The sequence below is a fragment of the Bos javanicus genome, chromosome X, assembly GCF_032452875.1.
Source record: "Bos javanicus breed banteng chromosome X, ARS-OSU_banteng_1.0, whole genome shotgun sequence".
Classification (NCBI taxonomy): Eukaryota; Metazoa; Chordata; class Mammalia; order Artiodactyla; family Bovidae; genus Bos; species Bos javanicus.
In genome coordinates this window covers 86,823,432-86,831,865 of record NC_083897.1, presented here as the reverse complement: position 1 = coordinate 86,831,865, position 8,434 = coordinate 86,823,432, and the positions used below count along the sequence as shown (strand labels likewise).

At 43.9% G+C, this 8,434-nt stretch overlaps 1 pseudogene; it reads left to right on the top strand.

Annotated features, from left to right (window-relative positions):
- The first annotated feature begins 4,163 nt into the window (after positions 1 to 4,163).
- On the top strand, positions 4,164 to 5,875 carry LOC133242484 (endogenous retrovirus group PABLB member 1 Env polyprotein-like; annotated as a pseudogene).
- Positions 5,876 to 8,434: the final 2,559 nt, after the last annotated feature.

The window sequence follows — 8,434 nt, the reverse complement described above, 5'->3', positions numbered from 1 at the left end:
GTGCCTCGTAATGACTGAGACAGCCCCCAAAAAGGGAGCCTTGTTGGGAGTTTATACCCACCTGCCGATGCCAAGAGACACCCAACTTCCCTGCGAGGGGAGTGGCCAGAAAAGGGCAAAGCATGTGGGCTGAACTTTCCTTTCTTGGTCACCTTTTCCTGGTCTCTTCCACCATTTCGTAATTGCATGGGGAATTAGAACTACTAACCTAATCCATCAGATCATAGACTTTCAAGGGACTTGTGATCCATGCCATTACTGTGTACTTTTACTTAGACCCCAAGCTTGGTAGCCATGGGGAACCCAGACTTGCTAGGAGCACGTTCAGGAATGAGGTGGAACTCTAGGTCCAGCAGCACCTTTGGGAACTGGGTGAAACTCTAGCTTCAGCGGCGTCTCTCTCTTGACTGCTTCCATATGGGGCCAGAGTCCTAAAAGCGAGTCCTTGCCATACCTGTGCCTCCGAACTACATGGATGGAAGTGCTGCTAGAGAGCATGAGGTTTCTAAGAACATAGGTCAGGAATTCCAGACTGGAAGTACAATGGGCTTCTTCCTTTGGTAGTGCTAGCTCTTAGCAGACCAGAGAAAGCTCTCCAGTGCCTTCTGTCTCAAATCCTTAGATATTCCTTTTGTGGAATCTGTGAAAATGAGCTGGAAGGATTGGCCCTAATAGCTTGAGGACAAAAGTCACTTTTTCCTCACTGGCCGACCCTCTACCACCTCTTTTGCTGTCACATACACTGGTGTGGTGACACAAAGAAGGGACATATTGATTGTTGTTTGTCCCTTTATAACTCACCACTTCCACTGTGGTCAGGACTGTACTCAGGAATGTGCACAGGCACTCGTAAGATGGATGCTTCCCCTAGCAGTCCCAGCTTGGGAAACGTTCCAGGAAACTACTCTGTTACACCCCAGGTGGCATCAGAGGAAAAGGACAAATCAAACAAAGGTCGTGGTGGTATGGAACTAGAAATCAATTTGGGATGCCATCAGGTCTACCCCTGGTGCATCTCCCCCTTGCCTCAATGGTAGAATGAGCGGGCTGAAGGGAAGGCGCCTGAGTCAGTAAGTGACAGACTAAGTCCGTCTAGGGAAGGAAAAGCTTTGGTGGAAAGTCTGTCTCCACCCCCATCTAGAGCAGGGAGGGACACCTCCGATGGAAAGAAGCAAAGGCGCTGGTTGCCACTTTTTTCTCTCTTACAGATGCTGCTGCTGCTAAGTTGCTTCAGTCGTATCCGACTCTGTGTGACCCCACAGACGGCAGCCCACCAGGCTCCTCTGTCCTTGGGATTCTCCAGGGAAGAATACTGGAGTAGGTTGCCATTTCCTCCTCCACTCTCAAAGTTCCAGACCCATACCCTTGGATTGTGTCCTGAAAACCTGGGATAAGTTTGACCCCCAGAGCATAAAGAAGACACACCTGACTTTCCTTTGCAAATCTGCATGGCCACAATATCCATTGGAGGGTGGCAGACAAGGGTGGCCAGTTGAAGGGTCTCTTAACTACGATATTGTTTTACAACTAGACCGGTTCTGTAGAAAACAAGGGAAATGGGTAGAAGTGCCATATGTGTTACTCTTTTTCTCTCTGTGAGATATACCAGACTTAAGTCCTAAGGGTACAGATTTGGGTGTAAAGCCTTCAGCTCCCTCCTATGCTCTTACTCTGCCTCTGCTTCTGTATCCGGGGCTCACAACTGAGCAAGCTGAGGGTCAAGGCACCCCTCCAGGAAGGGTTGCCTCAGTCTCGATAGAAGTTCAAACAACCCCAGTTCCAATGCAGCCTCAGACTACTCTGGTTTCAATGGGAACTCAGACAGTCAAAGTAGAGAAGGTGCAGATAATCAAAACTAAGGTAAAATACGAGAAAGAGGATGAGGATGAGAAAATGCAGGTTTCTCTAATCTATCCCTTGGAACGTATGTGAAGCGTAGCTAGAGGGGCCGAGGAACAGCCACACAACTTACTGCCTCTCCAGGAGGCCCCCACTGGGAAAAATAACCAATCCATAAAAATCCATAAGCCCTTTTCCTACCCAGAGGTACAACAGATAAAGAGAGATCTGGGAGACTAGAGGATCCAGAAAAGTACATAGAACCCTTTACAGGACTCACTTTACTTTATGAGCTTACTTGGAGAGATGTAATGTATGTCTTGGGACAGACGCTGACTCGTGACTCGAGAGCTTGAGTTTTTGGGGAAGTTACTATTTTTGGAGATGAATGGCTTGAACATGAGACAAGGGGAAAGAGGGAACACCAACTAGCCCTCCCTACAGGGAGCCAAGCAGTTCCCACAGCAGAGCCAGACTGGGATTATCACAAAGAGGAAGGGAGATAGGAGCAGACCCACTTTGTCAATTGCATTATTGAAGGGCTTAAGAGAGCTTGAACTAAGCCTCTAAATTATGCTAAGTTGGCTGACATAGAACAGGTAGAGAAGGAAACTCCTGGTAAATTCCTAGATAGACTACGGGAGGCTCTCCACAAGTTTACTGACATTGATCCCAAATGTGCAGAGGAGGAATGATCTTAAAAGATAGATTTCTCACTCAGTCACTCAGTCAGCTCCAGATATCTGCTGTAAGTTACAAACACAGGCGTTTGGGCCAAATCAGTCTTTAAAACACTGTTACAGGTGGCTCAGATGGTATATTAGAGTAGAGAATATGAGAAGGGGAAAGGACAACAGAAAAGAACCAAAGAAAAGGCTCAGGCTCTAGTGATGGCTATGAAAACTGCTATGAATCAGCCTGAAGAGAAAAATGTCCAGAGGAACCCAGGTGAAAAGGGATGGGCTTGCTATTACTGTGGAAAGGAGGGGCATCTCAAGCGAAGTTGCTCTCAGGGGTCTAAGCCGCCCCTGGCTCCCTGTCTGGTCTGTAAAGGACCACCCTGGAGGAGAGACTGCCCCCAGAGGCACAGGTCTCAGGGGTCAGACTCTCAGGACAATCAGGACTGAAGGTGCCCAGGGATCCCCACACAAGCTCCTGTTCTAATAACACCCGAGGAACACCGGGTATTAATAACTGTGGGGGGCCAATCAGTCGATTTTCTTTTGGACACTGGGGCAACTTTCTCTGTGCTCACTGAAGCCCCTGGTCTGCTTTCCTCCTGATCCACTACTGTAATGGGACTGTCAGGATGAGCCAAACGCTATGACTGAAATATTCAGTCATCCTTTAAGCTGCAACCGGGACTCTGTGCTGTTTTCCCACGAGTTTCTGATCATGCCAGAGTCCCCCTCACCCCTTCTCAGGAGGGACAGACTGAGGAAGGTCCAGGCCTCTGTTTTCATGAATATGGAGTCTGCTCTTTCTCTCCCATTAATTGAACAAAATGTAAATCCTAAAGTGTGGGCTGATGGAAAAACTGTGGATTGAGCACAAAATACTGTTCTTGTCCCTATCAAGCTCAAAGACCCTCACCTATTTCCACATCAAAAGCAGTATCCATTAAAGCCTGAGGTTAAGGAATGGGCGAAATCTCACTGTACTGACTTGTCATGATGTAAGTGGGATCTTAAACTCTAAAGTTCAGAGCAATAACGCTCCACCTTTAAAGCTGCTGTAACTCAAGGGATGTCGAAAGCTCTAGGAATAGAGTATCACTTACACTGTTCCTGGAGACCCTAATCTTCAGAAAAAGTTGAAAAGGCTAATGACATTATTAAGAGACATCTATGTAAATTAACTCAAGAGACACAGGACGATTGGCTTAAAGTTCTACCCATAGCTTTAATGAGGGCTCAGACTGCCCCTAAAAAGGAAGGACTTGTCCCCCTTTGAATGTATCTATGGAAGACCCTTCTTATGCACAGACATCGTTATAGACCCCGAAGCCTTAGAATTAACTATGTGACGCAGCTTTCAGCCTTTCAACAGACATTACGGAAACTGGGAGGTGACTCCTGACCCAGCCTGAGTCAAACAAGCCTCTGAACCAGGCACCGAGGTCTTGAAAAAGACATTGGGATCTGGAGATCAGTCTCTCGAGCCCCTCTGGGAAGGCCCTTACCAGGTTATTCTTTCTTCTCCCACAGCTGTCAAGGTGTCAGGAATTGATTCCTGGGTGCACCACACTCAAGTTAAGAAATGGCACCCTGACCAAAACTAAACCATGTCATTTTACGTCTTTATCCTCTATGCTTTTACCTTTTACTTTTCAGATGGGCCTGATAATCTACATGGGCCTGCTTCTGCTGACTCCAAACGTCCCGAGTCTGCCATTTGACCCTCAAGACAACGCCTTTCTGTCCTGGGCTCATTCTCATGCTGCATTCCACAATCGGTCTAATTGCTGGGTCTGCGGAGTGCTCCCCTCTTCATCAGTTGAAGTGTTCCCATGGTGGGTTTTTCCATTTCAAGGAAAAGACTTTCTTCAACTCTGTGAAAATATCTTCACCAACAACAATCACATGTGATGCTTCTCTTTAATCTGATGACATCTAGCAATCCTAAAATGGACTGGTGTAACACTCTGTACCTTAACTATGGATATAATGTGACTTTCAACTTTGATCATACAGTATCTTGATTTAATGTCTATTTTGCTGAACATTAAGAAAGTAAATGGGTCTAGATCTCATGGTTTCCTGCCTAATGTTTATCAAATATGGGATGAGGTCATATGGCTAACTCCTGAAAAGGGACGCCTACTACCTAATGCTCCCATAAGCTGGGAACAAATAGAGCCATCCCCAGAAGTTAGCTGACAACTTAATTAAAAGGATCGGAAACAATTGGGATTTTTGCCTCAAGAAATATGCAATGTCATCATTCCTGTGTTTTCCAATTCCAGTTCAGGCCCTCCTTTTGCCTGGCCAGGAACTCATTGGGACTGGATCCCTCAGTCACGCTGGTTTGCTCCCAACAGGACCTATTGGATATGTGGCTCTTATCTATGGGCATGGCTTCCCCCTGGCTGGATAGGGAGGTGCACCCTAGGTCTAGCTTTTACTCGTGGCTTCATATTTTCAGAGCTTCCAGAGAATCCTGCTGATCTGCTGCACCTTAAAACTCGTTGGGCAAGGTCTGTATTTCACTGGTATGATTATCTGGCTGCAATATCCATCCCCTCTCTGGGGACACAGATGTTATGCTACGAGTTGATGCTCTGACTAACTTAACTCAACAGGCTTTACAAGATTCTTACAAAGCTAGTTCAGCCCTTAATGCTAAACAAATACAAATTAGAAAGGCGGTTTTACAAAACAGATTGGCCTTAGATATTCTAACAGCCGCACAAGGAGGAACTTGTGCCATTATTCATACCCAAAGTTGCACACATATACCAGATGTGAGTACTAATGCTACTCACATACTAAACACACGAACAAGATGATTCAGGCTATGGATTCTCTTGAAGCTTCAGTCACCTCACTTTGGGAAAGGTTAACTAGCTCCCCATAGTCAAAACTATCTTAATTGTAATAATTCTAATTGTTCTGTTTTTACTGTTTGCTCCCTGCATCTGCAACTGTGTAACTGGATTTGTTTCTAACTGTCTGAAAGCTTTTAAGTTACAAATGGTTGTCCAGGCTCCTAGGAGTGCCACAGCCTCCTTCAACTATTACGTGGGGCCCCTGGATCAGAGACCCTCAGTATGAGGGCTAGGAGAATATGTTGCCTCAACAATTTAGGAATGACGCCCCTCAACAGCAGGAAGTAGTTATGGAACGAAAAACGACGCCCCTTTCCCTTGGCAACATCATTCTCCTAAAAGAAAAGCGGGGAATGAGAGAGTCAATTTCTAGGTAGGTTGATAAAAGTCCGGGATCCCCAAAGAGGAGAGAGCATCTGGTGTTCTCAAAGAGGAGATAGGGGTCTGGAGTTCTCAAGGAGGACAAAAGGACAAACGTGTTTGTTTGTTTTATTCATAAAACATTTTTTTTCTTTAAGCCTAGAGTTGATGATTGTACAACAAAACAACTCAGCTTAAACTCTGTACTAAGGATTACATAACAACAATGTATCCTGCTTGAGGATATGTTTCTCCTTCCTGAGGACCTAATGACTAATCCTGTTATCTTACAATGTACATTATGGGAGTGGGTCTGGTAAGATCTTTCTACTGTTAGTTCTAATCCTGTCATCTTAAAATGTAAATTATGGGAGTTGGTCTAGGAAGACCTTTACAACCTTGAGTCATTCTTTTGATTTACTGTAATAACCAATTAAAAAAGTATATAGCTCCCTTGCTAAGACTAGTGAGGGGGCATTCTCTGTCCCCCTTCTGATGTCTATGTCAGAAGCTTTCTCTGTCCCTTTTCATACTTTGATAAAACTCTGCTACACAAAAGCTCTTGAGTGATCAACCCTGGTCCCTGGTCCCAAAGCTAAACCTTCTTTGGAGATCATGAATCTGCCACCGTTCACCATAAGCTATCATCTAAACCAGAAGAACAGCTTAGGTTAGGGGCAGGTAGACCCTTCTGAAAAACATCCATTGCCACTGATGATGAAGAGAAATTGTGTGAAGAAGCTGATAGAAAAAACACCAGTTTTTAAGGACTCTTCATTGCTCGGGATGGATTTTATGCTGCAGCTATCACCTGAGGGGTACCCTGTAGACCACACAATTACACAGTTCCTGGATGTAATGCCTGAGTATTCCATGCCATCATCTATGAATTCACCTGAGCCACTCACTGATACCATTAAAAGTATTGGCATACTTGCTTGATAAATACAGAAACTCCCAGACAAAAGGCTGTCTCCCATCATCAACTGGAATCATTCTGGCACTAGGGGGAGAACATGCACTGTCACTGCTGAAAACTGCTGCAAGTGGAATCCAGTGGAATCCCAGAAACCTTTACTGTGCCTTTTTGATGTATTAACACATCTGTGAAGATAACTAAAACATTTGATAACTGAATGACATTGTCCTACCTCTCGGGACATTTTGAGTCAGCTTCAGGTAGAAGGGATGGGACATCTTTTCCTATAGATTCCAAGTAGGGCTGTCTTCCTTACACGTTTTCCCCCCTCAAGGGCTAGTGACTCCTCATTAAGTCAGTCTTATCACATCTAATCAAAACAGCAGTACCAAGCAGATGATTCAAGCCACGATTAAGGAAAACAAAAAGCCAAAGAACAAGCCTCTTCCAAATCTTCTCAAGAAGTTCCTTTAACTCTAGCTCCTGAGAAGTCTGGCTGAACATATCTATATCTATACTATGTCTATATCTATATCTATATCCATATCCACATCCATATCTATATCTGTCTATATCTTTTTCTAGATGGTCCAGCAGTGAAAAAGAATTCAGTTTGGCCAAGGGGACTGTGAAAGGACTAAAACAGGCATGATGAAAGGTCTCCAATTTCTCCCTTTCTTTCTTCCTTTCCTCTTCCTTCCTTTGCTTTCCTTTCCTCTCGTTTTTTTCCCGTCCTTTCCTTCCTTCCTTTCCTTTCTACCTCCCCCACTTTGCAAACTTTGGCTACAAGGCTTGCAAAAACTTTTCTCAGAAAATACTGCTCTCTTGTTTATTGAGGTTGCATCAATCAACCCAAGCAAACAGCACACAACCAGGAACAACCTCCAACTGTGACTTGCAGTTAAAGAAGAAAACTGCTGCCTAATCGAAAACAGCAAGAACATCTTTCCTGCTACCCTATAAAACTCTGACCTTGCTTAAATTGTCACTTACTCTTCATTTGCTCCTTGGTACATGTCAATGGAATACAGCCACAAACCTCTATTTGAATCACATATCATTTTGTTGTAACAGATCTTAAACCTTTCATCTCCACTTGATTATTTTAATAAGAGAAATATATTTCTTGAAATATTTAGGAACAAAGGTATTCACTATAGTACTAATTATAGTAGAAATAATTAGGGAAGTAGTTAAATAATTATGCTAAAACATTTGATGGACTTTTGGGTATCCATACAATTAAGTTTTTCATTGTACTGAATGATAAAAGAGCATTTTAAATTCTTTTTATTCCCAAAGGTAGTGTAAATACAGTATGTATATGTATGTATGTAGATATGTACCTATGTAGATAGCTATATCTATATACCTACATACATGCATGCATTTCTGGAGAAAAGGAGTGAATGAAATACAGTAACATCTTTGCAGTGATTTTCTCTGGGCAGAGAAATTCTGGGTGGTGAATGCAGTCATCTCAATGCCTCCCCAAAGTTTCTAATCGCCACAGTACATACACTGAGGATGGAGAAACTCTCTCACAGGAGCTCACAGAATGTTAGGATTTCCCTTCCACAGAGTCAAAATTGCAGCATACAAACTGCCAGTAACGTTGGCCCAGGTATGATTTACTGGAGGCATGTAAATTTCTAACCTCAGTCTTTGGGGAAAGCTCTATATTTAGAGAAGAAAGACCACAACAGAAACACTGGAAAGAAGCTTAACAAAGCACAGAGAGAATTCCACCGAGAAAGCAGGCCAGACTC